Genomic DNA, 25,259 nt, shown 5'->3' with positions numbered 1-25,259 from the left:
CAACTCCCAAATGTCACGGTCTATTTTCCCCAAACTCCATCTGTGTTCACATTTGGGCATATTGAGAATTTGTGCCAAGTTTGGTCCAGATCCATCATTGTTTGAGTCCACAGTGTTCTCGGGATGGAGGTGAATTACAATTCCAAAATTCAAGGTCAATGTCCACCAAACCCTTCTAGTGTTTTCTGTTGGTCAGAGGAGTCCTGTGTGTCAAATTTGGTTCAATTCCATCGTTGGTGGAGTTCAGAATGCTATTTGTTTATAGGTGAACTATAAATCCCAGCAACTACAACTTCCAAATGACAAAATCATTAAATTTTTTTGAGTGATGGTCACTCCTTGTGTTGTGAGACATTTTGCTGCCAAATTTGGTGTGATTTCGTTCATTGGTTCTTTTGTTTTTAAGGTACTCATTATGCACAGAGCATTTATATATATATAGACTAGCTGTCTCCTGCCACACGTTGCTGTGGCCCAGTCTGTTGATCTGGAAAATAAAGTAACGAGAAAGTGTTGGTTTGTAATATATGTAATTTCTTTATGCTTGTGGGTAAACAGTATTTCTTGCTGTTTCTTTGTCAGTGTTGATTAGGAGATTGTCTGGTTTGCCTACTCTGGAACATGCAACATTTTATTGTCCTTCTTTAGGGGTCCCTTTCAAATATATGATACTATATCTCTCTGTGTGTGAATCATATATAACTATCTATATCTATGACTGGATGGTTCTTTGTCAGGAGGGCAAAATGTTTTCTTGCCCTGGTGAAGGGAGTTGGACTGGATGGCCTTGAGTCTTTTCTGTTGGTCATGGGGGTTCTGTGTGGGAAGTTTGGGCCAATTCTGTCGTTGGTGGGGTTCAGAACACTCTTTGATTATAGGTGAACTATAAATCCCAGTAACTACAACTTCCAAATGTCAAGGTCTATTTTCCCCAAACTCCATCTGTGTTCATATTTGGGCATATGGAATATTTGTGCCAATTTGGGTCGAGATCCATCATTGTTTGAGTCCATGGTAGTCTCTGGATGTAGGTGAACTACAACTCCCAAACTCAAGGTCAATGCTCACCAAACCCTTCCAGTGTTTTCTGTTGGTCATGGAAGTCCTGTATGCCCCGGTTGGTTCAGTTCTATCATGCTATTTGATTGTAGGTGAACTATAAATCCCAGCAACTACAACTCCCTATCTATCTATCTATCTATCTATCTATCTATCTATCTATCTATCTATCTCTATGGCTGGATGGCTCTTTGTCAGGAGGACTTTGATTATGTTTTCTGGCCTTGATGAAGGGAGTTGGATTGGATGGCCTTAAGTATTTTCTGTTGGTCATGGGGGTTCTGTGTCGGAAGTTTGCCCCGATTCTGTCATTCAGAATCGGGGTTCAGAATGTTCTTTGATTGTAGGTGAACTGTGAATCCCAATGACTACAACTCCAAAATGTCAAGGTCTATTTTCCCCAAACTCCATCTGTGTTCATATTTGGGCATATTGAGTGCATGTGTCAAGTTTGGTACAGATCCATCATTGTTTGAGTCCACAGTGCTCTCTCGATGGAGGTGAACTACAGCTCCCAAACTCAAGATCAATACCCATGAAACCCTTCCAGTATTTTCTGTTGGTCATGGGAGTTCTGTGTGCCAAGTTTGGTTCAATTCCATTGTTGATGGAGTTCAGAATACTCTTTGATTGTAGTTGAACTATAAATCCCAGCAACTAAAACTCCCAAATGACAAAATCATAATTTTTTGTGTGATGGTCACTTCTTGTGTTGTGAGACGTTTTGTTGCCAAATTTGGTGTGATTTCGTTCATTGGTTCTTTTGTTTTTAAAGTACTCATTATGCACAGAGCATTTATATATATATAGATTGAGGAAGGAATGGGACAACTGGGAACAATTTATCCATTCTTCCTCCTGCTGTTTTCTAAGTTTACCCAGAGAAATGTTTAAAAATAAGGAAGCTAAGGGAAAAATGAAAAAAAAAAAAACAGTGCTGGGAATACACTGAAACAGCCTCAAGGGACAAGAAGATTCTGACCTTGGCAAGTAAAAGAACAAAAACATGGTAGCAGGGCGAAGGCTCAAGACCTAGAAGCACTGCCGAGACACTTTGATGTTTAATATTTTGAGATTCTCTGCTCATGGACCAAGAGGATTGCCTACAGAAATTGAGAAAATAAAGCCCAGCAACTTAATGTTGATGCAATGACATGTTGTCAAAAGTCTGTCACTATAATTTACCCCCCTCATACAATGTCTCCAGAGTTCCTTTGATTTACCACCCATATTTGGCTTCATCTTTCTGTGAACTCTAGCATGCTTCTAGAATTGGTGGTTTTCTAAGGGAGCTTGAACAGAGGAGTTAAAAGGAAAATATGTACTAAGTGACAACCCCCAAATGCCATATTTCCTAGAATCTATAGCTAGTTACAGGACTCAAAACTATGAATTTTTCCAGAAGCACTGGATGGCATTTGTTGGGAAGTTACATCATCACATACTGACTTACAATTGCATAGAGTTGAATGTACAATATGGGTATTTTGGGGGAGTGGAGACATAGCTGTGTCTTTGAGATCATTTCAGAAATGGAGCCTGCAGTGTGACTGTTGAACAACACCCTGATGGACAATACATGCAATGGAGACTTCCAACCATTACATCAACAATACAGTCCCATCATTGTAAACATACACATCATAGCCTCTGGTGCAGGATCTCAGTTGTTTGTAATAGATACATGAAAAAAGAAAATGTTCAAAAAGCAGAGGGTAAAATACCAAATTCAAAGAATCTTTAGGACAGTTTTTCAGATAATCACTTTGATAAAAGAAATAAAATGATAGATATAATTCAGGGCTTTAGGAGGAAATTGATTTTAATAGTTCACTTTCAAAGGAACATATTAGTTTGTCCATATATGTCTATAGTGCACAACATTCATGTATCTGAGTTTGCAGCTATACTATTACTTAGGATCTAATTACAAGAAAAACAATATCAATTGTACATACTGTATTACAAATGGTAGTGATGCCAGACTTAGAGTGGGCATGGCATATACCAAATAAATTCACTATTGATCTAATTAAAATTGTATATTACAGTGAAAGGACCTGTCTCTCCATGACTGCTTCTGCCAGAACATTTGTGAAATTATCACAGAGAGAATGTGAAAAGCTATGGTAAGAAGCTCTATGGTAGAAGTGAGCAACTTTCTGGTGTAAGGACCCATAATGCCATCGTTGCTGCACACCAACAATCCCTTGGGGTCATGGCAGGTAATTCTCCGTGTTTTTGGCTTTCTCTTTTCCATATTAGATTGAGGAGAGGGGAACACTGATCTCAATTCCCGACAATATCAATTTTAGACCACTCTATATTGCTCTGAAGGTTGAAGAGGGAGTTGTGCATTCATGTGAATGTTAGGCTTGTGCACAGATTCATAGTAGTCAGTTCCCTTTGGGAAATCCGGCTTGCTCAACTTGGTCAGATGGCTGCAGTGACAAGGGCCCAGCCATCACATTGTTTCATTCTTGACAGGACCACGTGGCAGCTGATCCCCGCTGCTGAAACCCAGGCTCACTTGAAGGGAAAAGAGAAAACGGTGCCAGGAAGGGTGCTTCCTTAACACCGTTGTTGAAATACAGACTCCTTTGAGGAGAAAAAAAGGAAAGAGTCCTTTGAATGGAAAGGGGGGCCTTGTAAGTTCCCCATTGCCACCAATGGGTTGCATCTAGCTGTATTTTTCAGCTGTGGACTGAAAATGGCTATCCCAGCTGTTTGTGGGAGGCACCTGGGGGTCTACAGGAATCCGGTCAGCTGAAACAGATTGAGGTTCAGCTGAAATGCACAAGCCTAGTGAACGCAGAAAAATTCTTCATGCCATGTGAACATCCAGCACGGTATGGGCATTGTGCAACTATGGAAATGCCCATGCTGGGTTCAAACAAACCCACAGCCACTCTGTTCTCCATGCAACCTTTCCCAAAACTTCTAACAAAGATCTTACACTTCACTTTTTAGAGTTGTTACTGATGCTTCACTATCACACTATTTCTAAGCATTTCTACTTATTTACCTTGCACAAATAAAAGCACAATAGGTTATAATATTTAACAATACATAATTTTTCAAAATGAAGTAATGTAACACTTAAATATGAAGTTATAAGCTACTACTCATCCATAAAAGCTGTGTTCTTAGCAACCAATTACCCAGATCTCAACCACTAGAATAACTGTATACAATATCTGCTTGATGAAGAAGCCAGTGAGCATCAAAAGCTAGCATATTTTTTTCTTGTGTATGCCTTCTATTTAGTCTATTAAACGTTACAGAAACATCTTATTTCAAAATCTTGATTTTGTTCAATGATCAGCATGGCTCCTCCCACATTTTTGTTTTACTTGAGGGTACCTAACACATTTTCAAAGAAAATCCCTAATCTAAAGGAACTGGACTATTTGTCACCTTATATAGGGACTTGATTTTCAAAAGCAGTGACCTTAATTGGCTTCACTGGCACACTTGCTTATCACACCAAAGAAATATTTCTCCAGACCTGGCAGCATGAGATTGTCCTGAAAGGATCACTGAACCCTGCTGACATAAGAGCTTTGGGCTTCATACCTGTAGGGACAGACCTGATCTCAAGGAAGACGTTATGACAGCAACAAAGAACTAAAGTTTTATGACCTGCTTTTACTGCCTTTGTTCCTGTCACTTCTCTCTCTCTCTCTCTCTCTTTTTGAACAGAGGCAAGATTTTAACTTTTTGTCTGCTTTACACTCTTCTTGTAACTAAAATCATAGCATCATAGAGTTGGAAGAGTCCACAAGGCCCATCCAGTCCTACCCACCACTGTGCAGGAACACACAACCAAAGCTCTCACAACAGATTTCCAAAACTTCAAAAGAAACCACATGCAGACTTGAAATCTGTAACTACAATGTTGTTGAAATCTTGGTTTCTCTCCCCATCTCTACCATAAAAACCTCCATCTATGAATGATGAAAAAGACACTGAGATTTGAAAATTAATCTATGGTTGTGTGTATGTGTGTGTGTGTACTAGGCATGCACAATCCATGGTTCTAAATGGTTCTAAAGTACTTAGAAAACTTGGGGGGGGGGGGGGGTGTTGATGGTGCTTTGCTTCTAGAGTGTTGCTAAAGTTCTGGTAGTGAAAATTTTGAAACTCTAACAAAACTTTTAAAATGTCATTATTATTTCTTTATTGGCGATTTTTATGACAGAACCAATTAAGAACTGCCATTTAAAATGAAATTTTGTAACAGCTGTTTTCACAAACACTGCTTCATCTTACTGTATGATATTGTATGATATTGTATTGTATACAATAACATACAAAAGCTGACTGGCACAACCTGGGGATCACAACCAGACACAGTGAAGACATCTGCCCTTGCGCTATGCTACTCTGCTGCTGAGTATGCATGCCCAGTGTGGAACACATCTCACCACACTAAAACAGTGGATGTAGCTCTTAATGAGAAATACCGCATTATCACGGGGTGTCTGCGCCCTACACCACTGGAGAAATTACATTGTTTAGCCGGTATTGCACCACCTGACATCTGCCGGGAAGTAGCAGCTAATAGTGAAAGAACCAAGGCAGAGACATCTCCAGCTCATCCCTTGTTTGGATATCAGTCAGCACGCCAATGACTTAAATCAAGAAATAGTTTTCTAAGATCTACAGAGACACTCGCTGGAACACCTCAGCAAGCGAGAGTCCAAAAGTGGCAGGCTCAAACCCAGAGTTTCAATCAATGGCTGATACCCAATGAGAGACTCCCCTCTGGGCACACAGAAAACTGGGCAACTTGGAAGGCACTGAGCAGACTGCGCTCTGGCACCAAGAGATGCAGAGCCAACCTTCAGAAATGGGGCTACAAAGTGGAATTCACAACATGCAAGTGTGGAGAAGAGCAAACTACAGACCACCTGCTGCAATGCAACCTGAGCCCTGCTACATGCACAATGGAGGACCTTCTTGCAGCAACACCAGAAGCACTCCAAGTGGCCAGATACTGGTCAAAGGACATTTAATCAACTATCAAGCTTGCAAACTCTGTGTCTTTTCTTTCTTTGTTTGTTTGTTCTGTCAGAAATATAATATTTATTTATTTTTATTTATTTACAGCTTTTATATTCCACCCTTCTCACCCCGCAGGGGACTCAGGGCGGATTACAGTGTACACATATATGGCAAACATTCAATGCCAATTTTGACGTACAAACATATACAGACATACACAGAGGCTATTTAACTTTTTCTGGCCGCCAGGAAAGCTGTCGCTTCATCGTCCATCTGCGACACTGATGAAGTACCTCCGCATTCCTCGCATGCTTCCCCGCTGGAGTGCTTCTTTATGACCTCATAAATTAGTTAATTTTAGCCTCCCCACACTTTTAAGGTGGTACCTTATTTTCCTACTTGACAGATGCAACTGTCTTTCGGGTTGCAAAGGTCGACAACGGGCTACATAATGGTTGGAAATCCACTCCAACCCGGGCCTGGCCTCGAACTCATGACCTTTTGGTCAGAGTGATCTTAATGAAGCTGACACTCAGCCAGCTGTGCCACAATCCCGGTGCTACATAATACAATTGTTTGGTTGCCTGACACGATAAATAAAATCTTATTGTAAAACTACATAAGTGCAGGAGCAACTTCTCAGCTATTATGAGTTAGTGATGCTGTTTAGATAAGCCCTTAGTCATGCAAACAAAACTAAGTAGCCAATGTAAAATATAACTGAATCATAATGAAAAAAATATTAGTTAGTTCTAGTATACCCCTAATTCCTAAAAGGTCAGCATTAGCAATTATGGAATCAATCACAGCATATGAGTGATGAGTAGCTTTGATAGCTGACTTGGACTGGATCTATGTACACCCCTCTACATCCCAGGATCTGATCCCAGATTATCTGCTTTTAACCAAGTTGTATGAGTCTAGATTGCCAGATAATCTGGAATAAGAAGATAATCTGGGATCAAATCCTGGGATTTAGGACAATATAGATCACACTGGCAATGAAGATCCACATAGTTAAAGCAATGGTATTCCCCATAGTCACTTACGGATGTGAGAGCTGGACCATAGGGAAGGCTGAACGAAGGAAGATAGATGCTTTTGAACTGTGGTGCTGGAGGAAAGTTCTGAGAGTGCCTAGGACTGCAAGAAGATCCAACCAGTCCATACTTCAGCCTGACTGCTCATTAGAGGGAAGGATAGTAGAGGCCAAGATGAAGGACTTTAGCCACATCATGAGAAGAAAGGAAAGCTTAGAGAAAACAATTATGCTGGGGAAAATGGAAGGAAAAAGGAAGAGGGGCTGTCCAAGGGCAATATGGATGGATGGCATCCTTGAAGTGACTGGTTTGACCTTGAAGGAGCTGGGGGTGGTGACAGCCGACAGGGAGCTCTGTCGTGGGCAGGTCCATGAGGTCACAAAGAGTCCGAAACGACTGAACGAATGAACAACAAACAGATCCAACCTTGGAGAAGCATGAATAGCCTGATTCACTTTGGGGACCTGCAAGGTCAATGAGGGACAGCAGGGCACTGCCATATTCCATTGGGATCTCCAGTGAAAGTCCCACAATATTTATGGGTCTCTGTTGGTAGTCATTGGAGGACAGGTGAATTTATACTACCTGGATTCACTCCCAAGCCTATATAACTATCAGCAACAATGTTCCAATCTTTTTTTTTTTTTTTTGTAGTCTATCATGACCTCACCTCTGAGGAAGCTTGCCATAGATGCAGGCGAAACGTCAGGAGAAATGCCTCTAGAACATGGCCATATAGCCCGAAAAAACCCACAAGAACTGAGTGATTCCGGCCATGAAAGCCTTCGACAATACATTATCATGTTTGTGTTTCTTGCTTCCTTATTACTCTGTGAACTCTTACCACTGGGACTGCAATCTCATTGATTTATGAATGTTGGGAACTAATGACAAGGACAAGGGTTTAGGCCATGCATAACTTTTCCTTAAGGTGTCCCAGAAATAAACCTAACAAGAATGCTCAGGAACCATATTAAACACATTGTTAGTTCCAAGCTATGTTCTACTCTTAATGTGCAGTGAGCAATTTCAACTTCAATTTTTCTTGAAATTGAAGGACTGAGCATGAGGATGGTTTATTTATCCCTAGATGACGTTTTCCAGAGGTAAGCACAGCTAGAAATGTCAGGAAATATATTGCCAAAAGGAACTACATATATTGCAAAAGGAAGCTACATCTGAACAGAGAGCCGCCTAGCACCAGCAACATCTGAGCAGGGAGCCCCCATGGCCCCTACTGCCTTGCCTCCTTGCTGCCCGGCACCTGTAACATCTGTTGATGTGTGAGGACTACTTACCTGGATTAGCTGAACTGAGGCTTTTCCATCAACTCTTTACTGATTGTTTTGGGCAGCCTTGCTGGCTCTGGTCCTCATCACAAACTTTCGCTATAATTGCACTGTCTACAAAATCGGTAATTGAAAACTGCACAAACTGGCAAACAATCATGTCTGACAATTTTAATTATTTTAATTTACAGTTATATGTTATTGTTTTTGATATGTAATGTATTGTTTTTATTAGTATGTGAGGCATTGAATTTTTGCCAATTATTATGCTGTACACCGCTTTGAGTCCCCATAGGGGTGAGAAAAGCAGTATAGAAATGCAGTAAATAAATAAATAAATAAATAAATAAATAAACTTTAACAAAAACTTTAATAAGCAAGAATCTATATCAAAGTCTACATTTCAAAATTGGGAAAATTCACAATTAAGGGCCCTTCCAGAAAGGTCTCATATCCCAGGATCTGATCCCAGATTTTCTGCTTTAAACAGGGATCAGATCTTGGGTTATAGGGTCTGTCTGGAAGGGCCCTAAATTGCAGAAATGAAAGAAATCCCTCTTAGTGAATTGTAAAAATGTGTATCTGAATCCTGGCAGGAGTGACCCAATGCACATGAACTACTTATTTACATTTGTCACTTCTGATGAACATTAGGCTCTTTTTATGATGCACCTTGAGAACTTATGATGCACATGAGTGCTTCTGTTGTCCAGACATACATTTGGGGTACATACTGGAAAGTGCCCAAAGTACATGAGTGAGTATTGCACCTTGAGCTATGGCAAGCACTCATTCTACCACTACAAAATGGTTTCTTTTATGCTATAACATCACAGTACCTCCTAGGTGAATATTGGCATTGTAAAACTACTCAGTTCAAATTTGCACACAAGTCCCTTGACAAAGATATACATAAGTACCAAGCGAATGGCAAATAACATTTATAATCATATTAAAAGATCTCATGTGTGTGAACAGTACCCTAGGGACAGCCTCTCCATCATCCATTCCTGTGGAGATGGAACTGAGATAAAGACATCTCCTCGAGATCTCAAGTCCAAGGTATGCTCATATATGAAACTACTGTCAATCAAATAACCTTGACCTAATCCCTTTGCGCTTTGTAGGTCATAGCCAGCACTTTGAATTGTACCCGGAAATACACCAGGACTCTTGTAACAGAGGGTTTGTATGGTCATTGAAACCAGGCCTGTTTAATATTTGGACTGCAATAAGTTTGACCAGTTGATATTTCTGCATGTTCTTCAAAGACAGATGCATGGACAGTGCATTACAATTATTTGAATGGGAATACAACTGGCTGGATCAAGTATCCCCAGGAAAGGGTGCAGTCCTGCGCAAGCTTTATAGTGATCCTGGTCACCCCAGAAACCTAGGTATCCCAGCTCAAGGCTCTAAGGCAGACCTTTTCAACATCCGGCCTTCTAACTGTTTTTGACTTCAGCTCCCAAAATTCCTGACCATTGAACAAGAAAGCTACCATACCCTGGACTTGAGATCTTGAGGAGAAATTGGAGGACCAAACATTTAGAGAGCTTCAGATGGAAAAGGCCTGTTCTAAGGGCTCAGCTATCGACCTCATCACAGCTGGCAGTGCTCAGTTCCATAGAGGGGCGTGGAGAACCCAGATCGGGGAAGCATGAGTGCACGTGGTGCATGCGGCTTCCCCCATGCATTACAGTGGCAACATGGGAGCCCACCTGTATTGCCCTGGTGGTGGCATGCACTGGGTCCACACTCCTTCAGCCATGGAGCAGCACTGGCATCATGTGATTGCAACCGGCTGGCTTGGTGGATGACCTGAGCTAAATCGACGCATGCCGTTGAATTTAGTTCCATGTGAAGAGATTGTAAAACAGATGCTTTAGCCTGTCTTAAATATGCTCTGGAGCAGCCTTGCATTTGACACATATGTGCTGAACCTGGGGCTATTGTCCCAATGAACCTGGACCACATCAGCCCTGCTTGGCTCTCATCTCCTCTGTGTCATTACCATTGCTGCACCTAGCCTTTCACGTAGCTCCATTCAAGCTCCTGGCTTTAGTGGAAAGCCTCTTCTGGTATCAGAATGGGGCATCTATATGAACATTAAGATGACTGGGATGATCTCCTCTCCTTCTTGCTGCTTGTATGAGTGCCCTGTTCTGACATTAGCTGATAACCACAAGTAAAAGGTGACCCAATCCCACTGTCTTGGGATACTCCATAGTTTCCAGAAAAAAGGTGAGAAGAAATGGGTTTCCCTTCTTGAGCAAGCTACTCCTGAAATATCTGCAAGATTTTTTTGAAATTCACTAAGGAACATACCACTGGATATTACTATATACACAAAATACTGAATTATTTCTATTTGAACAAGCCACTATTTGAAGAGAACTGTGTCAAAGATTTTATAAAATCTTTCATTTATTTCTTTGTTTACTGTAAGCAGGAAGCTGTGGCTTTTAGAGCCTAAGGGATTATTTGAGACATTTCTTAGTGAGGTGCAATTAACTGTTTTATAACCTACTGTTCCCTAAAGGCTGTGGACAAATTAGTTAGCCACCACTTTCTTTGACAATTTCTAAGGGCAGCATGACCCAGAATGATTGTTATTGATTTGTCAGGAAAGTACAAGGGCATTTACTGATGTGTGTACAACCATCTATTTCTTAATGTTTTTACACATTTGTAGTGGAACATATCGGTATAACATTAATGTTTTCCAGAATAACAATAATATGTAGTGCTGCCATGCAATTGAATGAAAAGAAAATACAGATTGTCATTATTTAAGAAAAGAAAAGTGAAGCTGGCTTGATTGTTATCTTTGTGCAAAATCTAGATCTCCAAACTCCAAGTGGTCAAGAGAACTAAAATTTTAAAAAATCACCAATATAAACATTTAGAGTGGGAACAAAGATAAAAATCAGGACACATGTGGTCAAATATCACCTGAGTGTGGGCAAGATTATTCCCTATTAATAAGGAAGAATACACAAATTGAGAAAAGCTGCAGCAGTTTGCTTTTTCCTATGCCTAATGAGAAAGGCAAAATTCCGCTCTCTCCTATTTTTTAGCTGAGTTAATGGAGTGCAAACTGCTTTTGCACTTTGAACTCACTTTTGCAGTAACTGAAGCAAGATGAGGAGAAACTGGGAGTGGAAAGAAGAGTGAGAAACTAAGATATTTTACAAGAAGCTGACAAAACAAGATAAAAGGATTAATCAAGGCTATCTCTGCCACATCAAGATAGTTGGGGGATATGAAAAAGGTAAGCAGTATCCTAGATGGTTAGCAGAAAATTGTAATGATCTGTTTAACCCATGCCAGGATTATACAATTTTATTCTGGTGTTGACCCAACATTGGGGAAGGGTCTCCTCAAACCTCCCAAAATTGTGAATGAAAACATGATGGGAAAGAGAGCCAAACAAGATTCAATCTTTAGAACTGCTCCATAAAATCTCAGTTCAGCTATCTGCTTTGCAAATTGAAAGCAAAATGAAAATGAAACCAGATACATATGAATATTGCTGGACACTAGAAATTAAAATGTCAGCTAAAGATGTTTAAGATTTTCACTATGTCCACACATTATGAAAAGCCATAGATTCAAACTTAGTAAGGCATTCTGTCCCTAAGCAATTTCATTGGTGTAAGTAAGAGTTTCTCAAACTCTGCTCCTCTAGATGTTTTGGACTTAATCTTGCACAATCTTGCTGGTAAACTGGCTGGGATTTCTGAGAGCTGGTCTAAAACACCTGGAGGAGCAGGGTTTGAGAAACACTGGTGTAGGTAACCCAACTTCTACAACTTTACTTCTTTCTCTTTCCATTACAGCAGGTAAAATTTACAGGAGAAAATCAAATAGGTCAGAAGGACCCAGAATTTCCATGGATTAGACTCATGGGGTGCATCTATACAATAGAGTTAATGCAAATTGACATCACTTTAACTGCCATGGCTCAATGATATGGAATCATGTGTGTTGGAATTGGGCCAGGCACCAGCACTCTTTGGCAAATAAGGCTAAAGACCATATCAGATTAGAGCTCCCATGATTCCACAAGCATTGAGCCAGTTAAAGTAATGTCAAACTGCATTGATTCTACAGATGCACCCATGATTTGTATACCTCCTCTTCTTTGGGTTTAAACTATTATTGAAAATGAGTTTCAGGAAGGAAGCAGCAAAGGAGGAATGTATAAACCACATGTGATATTGTGAAATCTCATCCCCAAATTAAGAAATATATAAAATACACAAACAATGAGACACAGCTCAATTGGGTCATACAGCAAGTACGTGCCTTTGTCCCCTAGTAACACCTTTCATGAATTATCTTGGGGGACATGAGAGAAGCCTCCTCGCAGGATTGCAAGACATCCGGGCGTCCCCTGGGCAACGCCTTCGTAGACAGCTGATTCTCTCACTCTAGAAGTGACTTGTAGCATGCAAACAAGCAAGCAAAACAACCAATGGATCTTTTCAGGACCAACCATTACAATAATCTCAATCAACATTGAAGGCATGTCAACTGCCAAAGAGCAACTGCTCTATGAACTGTGCTAAGATAAGAAATGTGATGTGCTGTGTGTTCAAGAAACACACAGGGATGAACAACAGAAATGACCAAAAGTTCCAGGAATGGTCTTAGTAGCGGAAAGACCACATGCGCAGTATGGAAGCTCTGTCTTTGTAAAACCAGGCCTCTAAGTCAGCAGTGCCCACAACACTGAAGAAAACAATATAGAGGTTACAACCGTAGAGCTTAATAACATCACAATCACCTCTGTGTACAAGCCCCCAAATGAAGAGTTTTGTTTCTCCTCCCTCGAGAACTTTGATAGGCACCAAAGGGCGGTAAAATGACTTTAACCAATTGTATGGGGCTATGCTCATGAGCATAAAAATGGAGAGGCTGGTCTGAACTGCATAAACTATCATTCATTCATGATAGTAAGCTCCCACCATCCTACAACAGTGGGAGATGGCACCGAGGATATAACCCAGACCTCTTATTTGTGAGCGACAGCATTGTACAGCAATGCAGTAAATCAGTGGGACCACCAACTCCAAACACACAGCAACGACCAATAGTATGCCAACTGTTTCCAACTATAAGGCCCCAGGAAGTTCGATTTAAACGAAGATTCGACTTCAGAAAGGCAGATTGGACTAAATTCTCAGAATTTACACTGTTTAGCTGGTATTGCACCATCTGACATCCGCCGGGAAGTAGCAAGCAATAGTGAAAGGACCAAGGCAGTGACATCTCCAGCTGGTTATCAGCCAGCACGTCAACGACTTAAATCAAGAAATAGTTTTCTAAGATCTACAAAGACACTCGCTGGAACACCTCAGCAAGCGAGAGTCCAAAAGTGGCAGGCTGAAACCCAGAACCTCAACCAATGGCTGATACCAAATGACTCCCCCCTGGACACACAGAAAACTGGGTGACTTGGAAGGCGCTGAACAGACTGCGCTCTGGCACCACGAGATGCAGAGCCAACCTTAAGAAATGGGGCTACAAAGTGGAATCCACGACATGTGAGTGTGGAGAAGAGCAAACCACTGACCACCTGCTGCAATTCAACCTGAGCCCTGCCACATGTACGATGGAGGACCTTCTTGCAGCAACACCAGAGGCACTCCAAGTGGCCAGATACTGGTCAAAGGACATTTAATCAACTACCAAGCTTGCAAACTTTGTGTTTTGTTTGTTTGTTAAAAAATGCAATGCAACTGTTTGGTCTGTCGCTACATGATAAATAAGTATGAATTATCTTTGAAATGTTGCTCATCACACCTGAACTATGGGAAACATTTTTTCAAATTTCCATAATACTCTCACAATGATTGGGAGACATGAGGGTAAAAAATAATGAATTTGCATCAGAGCTCCAGAATCAATTTCCAGTTTCTTCTTGATGTGATCAGGATTAACTATGGGAACCCGTGCCACGAGCCAGCCTCACACTTGCAACACCCATTAAGATGGTCATCACCTTCAAGCACCTATTGTATGTTTTGGACTACTTCTATTGTTTCCACCAAAGACCAATCACTAAGCTCACTGTTAACCCATTACCCAATGCCAATCCACATTCCTTTCAATCATGCCCCTCTTAGAGGTGGACCAATAAACAGACTGACACTTCAAATGATCCAATGACAGTTTAGTAAATTTCCCACCACCAAGGAAGAACCCACCAGTGATTATGTTGCATGGAGTCCTGAGCAAATCAAGGTGCAGATCCTAGCTGGATAGCTTCTGAGCCAATCAGGAGCAAGTGTAGGTTTCTTAACTAGTTGTCAAATGAAATAAAAATGCTCTGTATTTGTAATTGTGGTAAGTCATTACTTTGGATTGTTTTCTACCCTCACATGCTCTTTGACTATTGGGAATAAATTTTTGCTTTTGAGCTGTCTATGTCTCATTCGGCTTTCTGAAAAGCTAGATATGCAGGTGTCCTAAACTTGCAGTTTTAGCAAAGCTGAATTCACTTGACAATGGTACTTGGGTGAATCATGGTTTATTAAACCTTGGATGGACTTACTGTGTACATTCACATGGGCCATAACTGGTGACATGGAAGAGGTTTTCTATACAAGCCAAATTTCACAGAATCTGAAGTGGTCCAAGGCAAGAATGCAGTGAGTTGAAGAAGAGGTGTCAAGACATTTATCCAGCAGTTTTCAAGGGTTGTCAAATTGTCATGAGCAAAAGGAATAACTATACATTCTTTTTGTTAAAAGCTAACAACTTTATACATACTGCTATAATGATCAGATTGATGCTCATAAATTAACAAGGGGTTCTGAAATTGATGCAGACTTGGAATTCTGACTGGCTGCTGGCAAGCAAAACTAATGAAGAAAAAAGCATTCAAAATTTCCCCAGGGAATTCTAACTGAAAATGCACTCCTTATGAAATGTGTGCATAATGCACATCACTTCTCACAGTATATATCACTTTTCCTCTTTTTTGGATTTTTATGTTAACAGTGATGTGGGGGTGTCTTTTGGGGTTTTTTGATATTACCCTTCAACAACCCTCCAGAAATCCATTTTGTCCCTGTAACCACGTAGGCCAATTGGCCAATAGATCGAGATGCTTGTGAAAATGCCGGGGTAAATTAATAGCTGAGAATGTGCCCGAGGACTATGCCTGGCTGCTCTTGAAAATCCTCCTGAAGCCTGAATTATTTGTATTAAGATAGGCCAGCACTCAGACCTCTATGAGTCAATTCTTTGTAACAGTTGCCAATATTTTTATACCTCGGAGAACTGCTTCATTCTTTATTATTGCTCAGGAATCGATACTCCCATTGCCCTCACAAAATGCTATACAAGCATTATTGGCATTTCACTTGGCAGTGAAGGGTATCAACATCAATCTCTCCAACTGCACACTTCGCTAACTCTGTTCCACTCCTTGGCGGTGTATTTGTATTCCATCTGTGCAGCTCTCTTCTGCTTGATTTGAATAGGACCTTTAATAGAGCTTTGACACCTTGGGAGATTAGACAACGGGAAGACATCATTTAGTCACCAACTGAAATATGTGTGTCTGGAGCTCTCTTAGTCAAATGGTTATATTATTCCTTCTTCCGCGTTCCTGGCTACCAGCACGTATGACTGAGAGAATGCCCCCCTTCCATCTTCACCCAGATCTGGACCCAAATTGTAATTTCAACCACGCATCATACAACCATGGATCAGATTTCAAGGATTCTTCTTTTAAAAAAGAAAGCATAGCCCTTATTAATGAACACTTCTCATAGCACCAACATCCCCACACGTAGAAGCGAAGTGCTATGTTGCCAAACAAACCACACATTTTACCAATCCAGTAGAAAGAAGGGCTCTCTTGAACAGCATCGGCATTTGCTTCTAATTGTGTACAGCTGCACCAGTTTGATATGCTAGCTCAGTCACAAAGATTTGCATTCGGCATGTAAATTCTGCTTTAAACATGCAATTTCTCCACGTAATCTAAAATGGGAATTGTTTGCAGCATCCTTTTTCCTGCAGGGCTGTGTAAAGCTCTATACTACAGTCGCAGCATTAATTTGTTTGAATAACATCAGAACTCTGGCAGCTAGAATGCTGTTAAATAAAATAATAATCCCTTCAGCATATCTGCATCTTTTTTTTTAAAAAAACCCAGTGTCTTCTTTCTAGTTATTTTTCAGTACAGTGTCTCTCCTTCGTTCTCTCCCTCCCTCTGTCTCACACCCTGTATAATAGTTTCTTCCCGTCATTTTTGTGTGATTATGTTTTGAGTTCCTTCAGGCTAAAATTGAATAAAGAAGTAGTAAACTTGGCCAAGTTTTTGTCTAAAACAAGAGGAAACAGCAAGTGAGGGGGGATCAATATATATATATATATATATATATATATATATATATATATATATAAAATCCGAAGTGGCGTCCTATGAGGAAGCAAAACTCAAAAACCCCCCAACAGAAATTAACCAAAATTCCCATGCACATACCTCAACCCACTAGGTACAAACAAACCCAATCAAAATCAAAAACAACACCACACTCACAAAACGGCAAAACAACTGAGCATGCGCATTGGCACCCAGCCGCAAGTTCCCTGGCACGCACACATGGCCTGGCGGCCAACGTTCCCTCCGCGCAAGCCACGCCCCCATCCTCATGCCGCGCCGCTTCCCGCCCTGTCAAAACCATCGCAACTCACCCTCCTTCATCTTACCCTGCTCACGCCGCCACACACACACACTCACGCCGGTAAGACACGCCCCCTCCCTCCCTCCCTTCCCCCCCACCCCTTCCCTCCCTGTCTCACTCTTTCCCTCCTCCCACCCTCCGCCGGTAAGACATGCCCCCTCCCTTCGCCGCGGCGGGCCCAAGCACACTCACGCCGGTAAGGCACGCCCCCTTCCTTTTCCCCCACCCCTTCCCTCCCTGACTCACTCCTCCCCATCGCAAACACACACACACACAACGCTCCTTCACTCCTCCCCCCGCCGCCCACACACACCTTCCGCCACACACACACACATTCACGCCAGTAAGACATGCCCCCTTCCTTCCGGCACACACACACACACCCTCACCCCCCACCCCCACCCCCACCCCCCCCGCGCGGCACACACACACACAGGCTCCCTCACTACCTGTTGGGAAAGCAGCAGCAATGGCAGCAGCAACGGAGCATCCACGCAAGGAAGAAGGGGAGGGGGAGGGGGGAGAGGGAGGAGGAAGGTCCACGGTGCTTGAATGAAGGACCTTCCTTTTCTCCCTCCCTTCCCTTCTTTCCTCCCTTTCTTTCCTTTTCTTCCTTCCTTCTCCTTCCTTTCCTTCTTTCCCTCCTTCCCTTCCTTCCTGTCCATCCTTCCTTTCCTTCTTTTCCTCCCTCCCTCCCTTTCCTCCTTCTTTCCCTTGCTTCATTTCCTTCCCTCCCTCCTTTCTTCCCCTCCTTCCTTCCTTCTCCTCCTTCCCTCCCTCCCCTTTTCCTTCCTTCCTGTCCCTCCTTCCTTCTTCCTTTCCTTCTTTTCCTCCCTCCTTTTCCTCCTTTCCCTTTCTTCATTTCCTTCCCCTTCATTTCCATCCCTCCCTCCTTTCTTCCCCTCCTTCCTAACTCCTTCCTTAGATCTCCTCCCTCCCTCCCCTTTTCCTTTCTTCCTGTCCCTCCTTCCTTCTTCCTTTCCTTCTTTTCCTCCCTCTTTTTCCTCCTTTCCCTTTCTTCATTTCCTTCCCCTTCATTTCCTTCCCTCCCTCCTTTCTTCACCCCCTCCTTTCTTTCCCTCCTTCCTCCCTCCCTTCCTGTCCCTCCTTTTTCCCTTCCTTCCCTTCTTTCCCTCCCTCGCTTTTTCCTTCCTTCCTGTCCCTCCTTCCTTCTTCATTTCCTTCTTTTCCTCCCTCCCTTTCCTCCTTCTTTCCCTTTCATTTCCTTCCACCCTTATTTCCTTCCCTCCCTCCTTTCTTCACCCCCCTCCTTCCTTCCACCTTCCTTCTCCTCCCTCCCTTCATGTCCCTCCTTTTTCCCCCTTCCTTCCCTTCTTTCCCCCCTCCTTTTTTCCTTCCTTCCTGTCCCTCCTTCCTTTCCTCCTTCTTTCCCATTCTTCATTTCCTTCCCCTTCATTTCCTTATTAAATGGAAGGGACAGTCAAGAAGTAATGAGAGGAGGGAAAAAGGGAAGGAAGAAAGGAGAGAAGCTGGGAGGAAAGAAACAGGTAGAGATGGAAGAAAGATGAGACATAGGGAAAGAAAAAGAAGAAATGAAGGAAAGAGAGAAAGAAGGAGAGAAAGAGGGAGGGAAGGTTGGCCACAGCAACGCGTGGCAGGGCACAGCTAGTATTTATATATATTTACATGACAGTCAGATGTGACGACGCCTCTGAGAAAGTATTAAGCTTTAGGAAAGATGTTGTACACATTACTGTTTACAAGAAAAAAAGGTCAAACTTAACTATGGAGTGATAATATTTAAGACATTTACATAGCAGCTAATATATACTATTGCAGTATTCTTTACAACAATCCTGAATGGTGGACGTGTCCACACATGAAGCAAAGAGAGAACGGTTACCTTCAGTTCTTCAGCTTGCTTCTGCTGTTGAGAAAACCAACAAGTGAAAGAAAGTCAACCTCTGTGTTCTGCTCTCCTGAGAGCCCTCCTAAATCACCAAAATGGCAGGTGTTTTGTTCACTTTTAATGGTGCCCTTAAACTGTAGAATGTATGAAGCTTGACAGCACCTTAATTGCCATGACTCAGTGCTATGGAGTCCTGGGATTTGTAGTCTAGGGAGGCACCAGCACTCTTTGACAGAGAATAGTGACTTTGTAAAAACTGCAACTCCCATGATTCTATAGCATGTGTGTGTCCCTAACAGAAATCCATCCTGTTGACTTAAATATTAAACAATGCATTAAGGCAATTAAGGGAAATAAAACTCTGGTTATATTGGACCCCATATGATAATGCCTTCTATCAGGTCAGAAAAACTGTCATATGCCTACAGTGGTAATGGGGGAAGGTGAGATTATGAGGATGTGCAGAAGTATTCTTTATTTGTTTACCACATTTATATCCCACCTTTCTCACCCCGAAGGGGACTCAGAGTGGCTCAAAACGAAGCCACAATTTGATGACTTGGGTACATCTATATATACACATAGTATATAATTTTAATTATTATAATTATAACACACATAATAAAAAATGAAAATGTGTGTACGTGGCAGAGGTGTCCACTTACACAGACAGCCTCCTGCCTCCACAAATAGCTTTAACCCATAGTGCTGAGGAGCCAGCAGAGCACTTCCTTCAAGGAAACTGCAAGTTATAGCAAACACCATGAACATGTCTCCCAACTTCTGCCAATGTCCTTTCCAAACATCATACGGCCCACCATCCAAATGAAGGCTTTCATATGGAGACAATTTCAACCTAGATTTGATGAAATTCAAATTGCAGTGTTTCTGACCATCTCCATTGGTGTATTATTTGCATGACCCTGCCCACTGCCTCTCTCTTAACCCTATCCTATCCTTTGCTATGACAGAGAAACTGAACATACTGGAGGAGTTTTAGGGGACTGACTAAACATGATGGATATTGTAGTACACTCTGCATCAAGTGGTCTGCATCAAGACAGACCACTGTGACTCTCACCAACAATGGACCTGGATCACGTTTGGCACACAGAACCCCCATGATCAACAAAAGATACCGGAGAGGTTTGGGAGGAATTCATCTTGATTTATAGGAATTGTAGGTTCTGGGATGTATAGTTCACTTGCAATCAAAAAGCACTCTGAACCCCATCACTAACTAACTAACTTGGCACAAAGAACCCTCATGACCATCAAAACATACTGGAGGTCTTTGGGGGAAATTCACCTTCATTTGCGAGAGTTGTAGTTCACCTACATCCAGAGAGCACTGTGAACCCGAAAGCCAATGGATCTGGACCAAACATGGCACGCATATGTGATATGACCACATTTGATTAGTGAAGGGGTTTGGGAGGGATTGACCTTGAGTTTTGAGAGTTGTAGTTTTCCTACAATGGACCTGAATCAAACTTGGTACACAGAACCCCCATCACCAACTGAATATACTGGAGGGGTTTGAGGGGAACTGACCTTAATTTCTGGGAGTTATACTTCACCTACATCCATAGACCCCGTTACCACTACTGACAATAAGCTAGGACCAAACTTGGCACACAGAACCACCATGACCAACTAAACATACTGTAGAGGTTTGAGGGTACTGACTCACCACGGTGAGAGTTGTAGTTTACCCTGCAGCCAGAGGATCCTGCTGATGCTGCATCTAGAGCAAACTTGCCCAACATAACAAACTAAGTACTGATAGAGTTTCAGGGGGTTAACCTGGCATGATGTGAGTTGCAGTTCACCCACAATGTTATGTATTTCATACAATTAAAAAATCAATTTTTTCAAATAATCCAAACAACGCTGGGTACCCAAGCTAGTATAAAAATGAAACATGAACTTTAAAATCACATAATTAAAACATATCACTTAAAACAATTACTTGAAATCACACAATCCAAATGCATATAACAGGAGCTGTTCCAATGTCGTTTGCATTGTTCAATATTGCACTGAGAAATCATTGTTGCACTGGGAATCATTGCTCACAGTATGCTTAAATGACCATGGATTGACAAATCAGAATAATTGCAATGGTGAAGAGAGGTATGATATAAAAGTTGTCCAACCTGGTATAAATCCGCTATCAGTGATAGTGTGACTAAAGAGGAATAGCAGGTTTGTGTGATGAAGTCCTTCAGGAAACATTATAGAGCTGATTTGGTAACAGAAATTGCTGTTGTTGAGCTCAAAACAGTGTGGATTAGAATGCGGTAAGGCACCGTAGGCAATCCCAAGTCAGGATCTGGCTCTTGGCCTCACCTTCAAAGAAATGTGTTTATGTACATATGATACTGGCTGGTTTTTAAAGTTCTGCAAACATTGTGGTGAGCACTCAGCCTTTCATTCCATTTAATTATCTGCCGTTGTTACAAAATATATGTTTTGGGTACAGCGTTAAGTATAAAGTGCTTTAAGACACATTGAAAGATTGTATCTTCAGTTGCTTATAATTTTGCTGAACTTTAATCATCATGCTGAAATGTTTTGGCCTTTGGGTATGCTTCAGGCTTCTTTCTTGGCAGGTTTAAACTACAGCCCTTTAGCTATTTGGGAGGTAGTAGTGCAAGGATGAGGTGGAGGAGCCCAGGGTGAAAAGATTTCTCAGACGCTTTCTTCTTAAGCTCTGCCAGGCATTGGCATACACATCGAACTATCCATCTAAATATATTGTGCTGGCCATGGAAGGTGAAAAGATGGACTTTTCCCTAGGCCTTTGAAGAGTTGTAGCTAAAGGCTGCTCTTTAATGGATATTGATGATTGAAAACGCTTGCTTGATGAGTGTTTGGGGCATTAGATGAGCTTCTAGCTACTACATAAGACATGCCTGCTTGGTTGGAAGATTGACAGAAACCATTTCTCAGCTGGATGAAGCAAGAAAATAAGTCCGAAATCTTGGTTTTGTAATCTAGTGGGCAAGAAAATGTCTTCAATTGTGTAATGCAAAATTTGGGGAAATGGAGGCTCCTGTAAAGGGATTTTTCGTCTAGGACTGTCTTCTTTGTGCTCCCAGTCAATATAATAAATTACAATAAGCAACAGGAGGGAAGAGTAGTCAGAAGTTCTTTTATTTATTCATTTTTGTATTTAGCAGTGGTTGGAAATTTATTTTTCAAAACTAGATGTGACATAATCCCTCAGCATGGTCAAGGATCTTGCCCAAGGGTCTCATTGGATGAATTGATTGATGCATCTGATATCTGGGGCCCTCAATACTGAATTTGAACCGAATGCATTTCAGGCCCTTTTGTGAATAGCCTCAGAAAAAGCTCACATCTAGAGCATCCTACTGCATATATATTGGAGATGGGACCCAAATCTAAACATAGAATTAATGTATGTTTCATATACACCTTGTATGTATAGCCTAAAGGTGATCTGTAACAATATTTAAATACATTTATAAATAAAAAAAGGTTTGTGTACATTGAACCATCAGAAAGCCAATGTGTCACTATCTCAGCCACCAATGTGGACAATTTTGGATTTCAGAGTATTGTGAATGTCTGAATCTGGATACGGGATGCCTGACTTGTACTGTACACTGACAGTGTTGCAGAATCCTCTGATCTGGGGCTAGTGGAGACTTAAGACAGTAAAGATACAAATCTCTTGACTCCATCATATTTTGACTCAGCAATGATTTTAACATCTCTAGAAAGGCAAATATGGTAGGTGAGGGAGGAAAAAGTGAAGAGGTAAGAGGTGACATTCATTTGCAACTATCCAAGTGTTTGCTTAGAGATGATTATGTACTCAGGACATTCAAGGGATATGATGAAGGCAATAACCAGGCATTGTTTTTCAGATTCCTCTTAGCTTTACTGACGGATTTAATTAAAATACCCCTTTATTGCCTTTTTACTGTCTCTCTGCCTGATCCCCCCCACTGCTGTAATTTACTGAGAAGGAGATGCATGACATCCTGTGGGCATCCATGGTAGCTTTTCAAACATTGATTTATATTCCCTGAAATTATTTTTGTTTCTCAGAGAGAAGGGTGGGTTTCTCTTTTCCTTTCAGTCACAGCAAGTGAGTGGCCTGATTTATCTGATACAGAATGAAAAGGGAAAATGCTTTCTTTTCTCTTTTCCTGGGCATGTTGAGTACATGCTAATATTGCCTGAAAGAACGCAAAAAAAGGAGGAATATCTCACACATACAAATTGCCTAGCAAGGAAAGGAAGATGGTGCTGCAACTGTGGAGCAGAACTGAGAATTAGGTGCCAGTTTGCCTCTCTGAGATAGTCTTCAAGATTGTGTATGCAATCCAGGGGCACTGAAGCTGATAATGCCTTTTCAAAATCAGCACTGGAACATGGATTCAGAAGTAGCATGGACTCAAGTTCAGCAGGGAGAAAACAGAACATGGGAGTAGCCTCTCACACAATGATTTGACTAGTTGGGGAATGAAAAAAAAAAAAACCCCATAGCCACAGACACCTCTATTTACAGTTCAAGCAACAATTTTTGAAAGAGGGCTGGATTTGATATGTAGTGTTTAGTTCTTTTGAAGTTTTGAGATATATAGAAGATGTATTACACACATATCGCAATAGACAGGATATACATATTTGAAGGACTATGTCCAACTGTAAAGGAAAAAAGATTTTCAGGTTCAGTTTAGAATCTAGATAATATCTTTAGCACATTTTTAAAAGAGATGGGCCAAGGTTTATGTTTCTCATAACTCCCAGGTTTTCCTTATTTCAAGCATTTGCATTTAGTGCCCTTTACCATATTTCATTGCACTTTTAATCACTTTTCTTGGCTGAAAAAGGGGGTCTGACTATTATGCAGTGAAAAAAACATTGTGCCTCCTTCCAACTATGGTGCTTCACTTGACTGAATTTAAAAACTGGTGAGTGAAGCCCTATAGCTAAAGGGGGGGGGGGCACATGGGTGAGTGTGCAAATGAAGGGTGCAACTATTTCTCAAAGAAAGAAAACATTCTAATTTAGGGGGCCAAAAAAGGACATGAGACTATTATGCAATGGTGACTATTACATGGTGAAATATGATATTTTGCAACTGTCATTGAAAGGTCAGCATGGAATTAATTTGCAAATCTGAATGCTAAGACATTTTTGCAATAGGAAAATCTAGTACAGGAGAATTGGCCCAATTTGACACTAAGGACCTCATCACATGGAGGTTGAGAAGTTGGGGGAATGGGGGGCAACCATGGGGCAGCATATGGCTTTGTCCCCTTACCATTGGTCAATGTGGGATCCCACCCCATGACATTTTTGTGCTGTTCCTGGCCTCCTCCTGCTTCCTCCCACTTCCTCCCCAGCTTCTTGTATGAGGAGTCAGGTGTGGCTCTACTTCTCAGCACTGCCACCATGGTGCTGGCACAGAGTCCAATGAAGCCTCACCGGAAGTCACCCTGCATCATTTGAAGGGCACCCAAAGACTTCATGCTGGCAGCACCAAGAAGCAGAAAAAAACATCAATGTGATAAGGTGGATGGTCTTTCCAGAGGTTCACAGCAAAATAACAGATGCAAGGAACCAAGGGTGGTTTTTTCTCTCTTGTCTCTTTCCATCAGGGCTAGTACTACTGTTAGATGGTGTGAGGCAGCTTTCTCTCTTTGGTAGCACATGCTGAGAAGGGCAAGTGTGTATAAATACGAGCAGTAATGCGCCCCCTGGGATGCTTCCTCTTTGTTGGAGGATTGAACAGTAAGTGCCACACAGTCTGTTCTTTTACCCCCTCAAAAACCTGTTGTATTTAGGTTGGTCTTTTTACATTGACAGTATTGACTACAGTTCAAATGTCAATTCATTTGGTTTCTGTGCATAGAGAAGAGTAGCATCATCTCTTCTTTTGCTTCAGGCAGCAAATGTCTCAGACTGCATTGCCTCCCACTATCTTATCCTTTCTCCAGCTGAAGTGGTCTGATAGATATTTAGCTCTGAAAGAATCATGAAACTCAGGCCCAAATCAACACTATACTGGCAAACACACATTTCTTAACAGGATATCTGCTGTTTAAAGCAAAAGCTAATGCAGGAAAGGGCATTTCAACATGGAGATGCAATTTTATGTCGAATGCGATAGTTTTAGAGCCTTCCCAAATCTGACATTTTTCACTTAATTACATTCTCAAAAGTGCAGTTTGCAAAGATCTGCCTTCTCTCACAGTTACACACAATGCCTTGAAATGAATAACCAGACAGAATAACAGAAACA

The sequence above is a fragment of the Anolis sagrei genome, chromosome 2 (assembly GCF_037176765.1).
Source record: "Anolis sagrei isolate rAnoSag1 chromosome 2, rAnoSag1.mat, whole genome shotgun sequence".
Lineage (NCBI taxonomy): Eukaryota > Metazoa > Chordata > Lepidosauria > Squamata > Dactyloidae > Anolis > Anolis sagrei.
The sequence above is the reverse complement of the archived record's forward strand: the minus strand, read 5'-3'. Positions refer to the sequence as shown.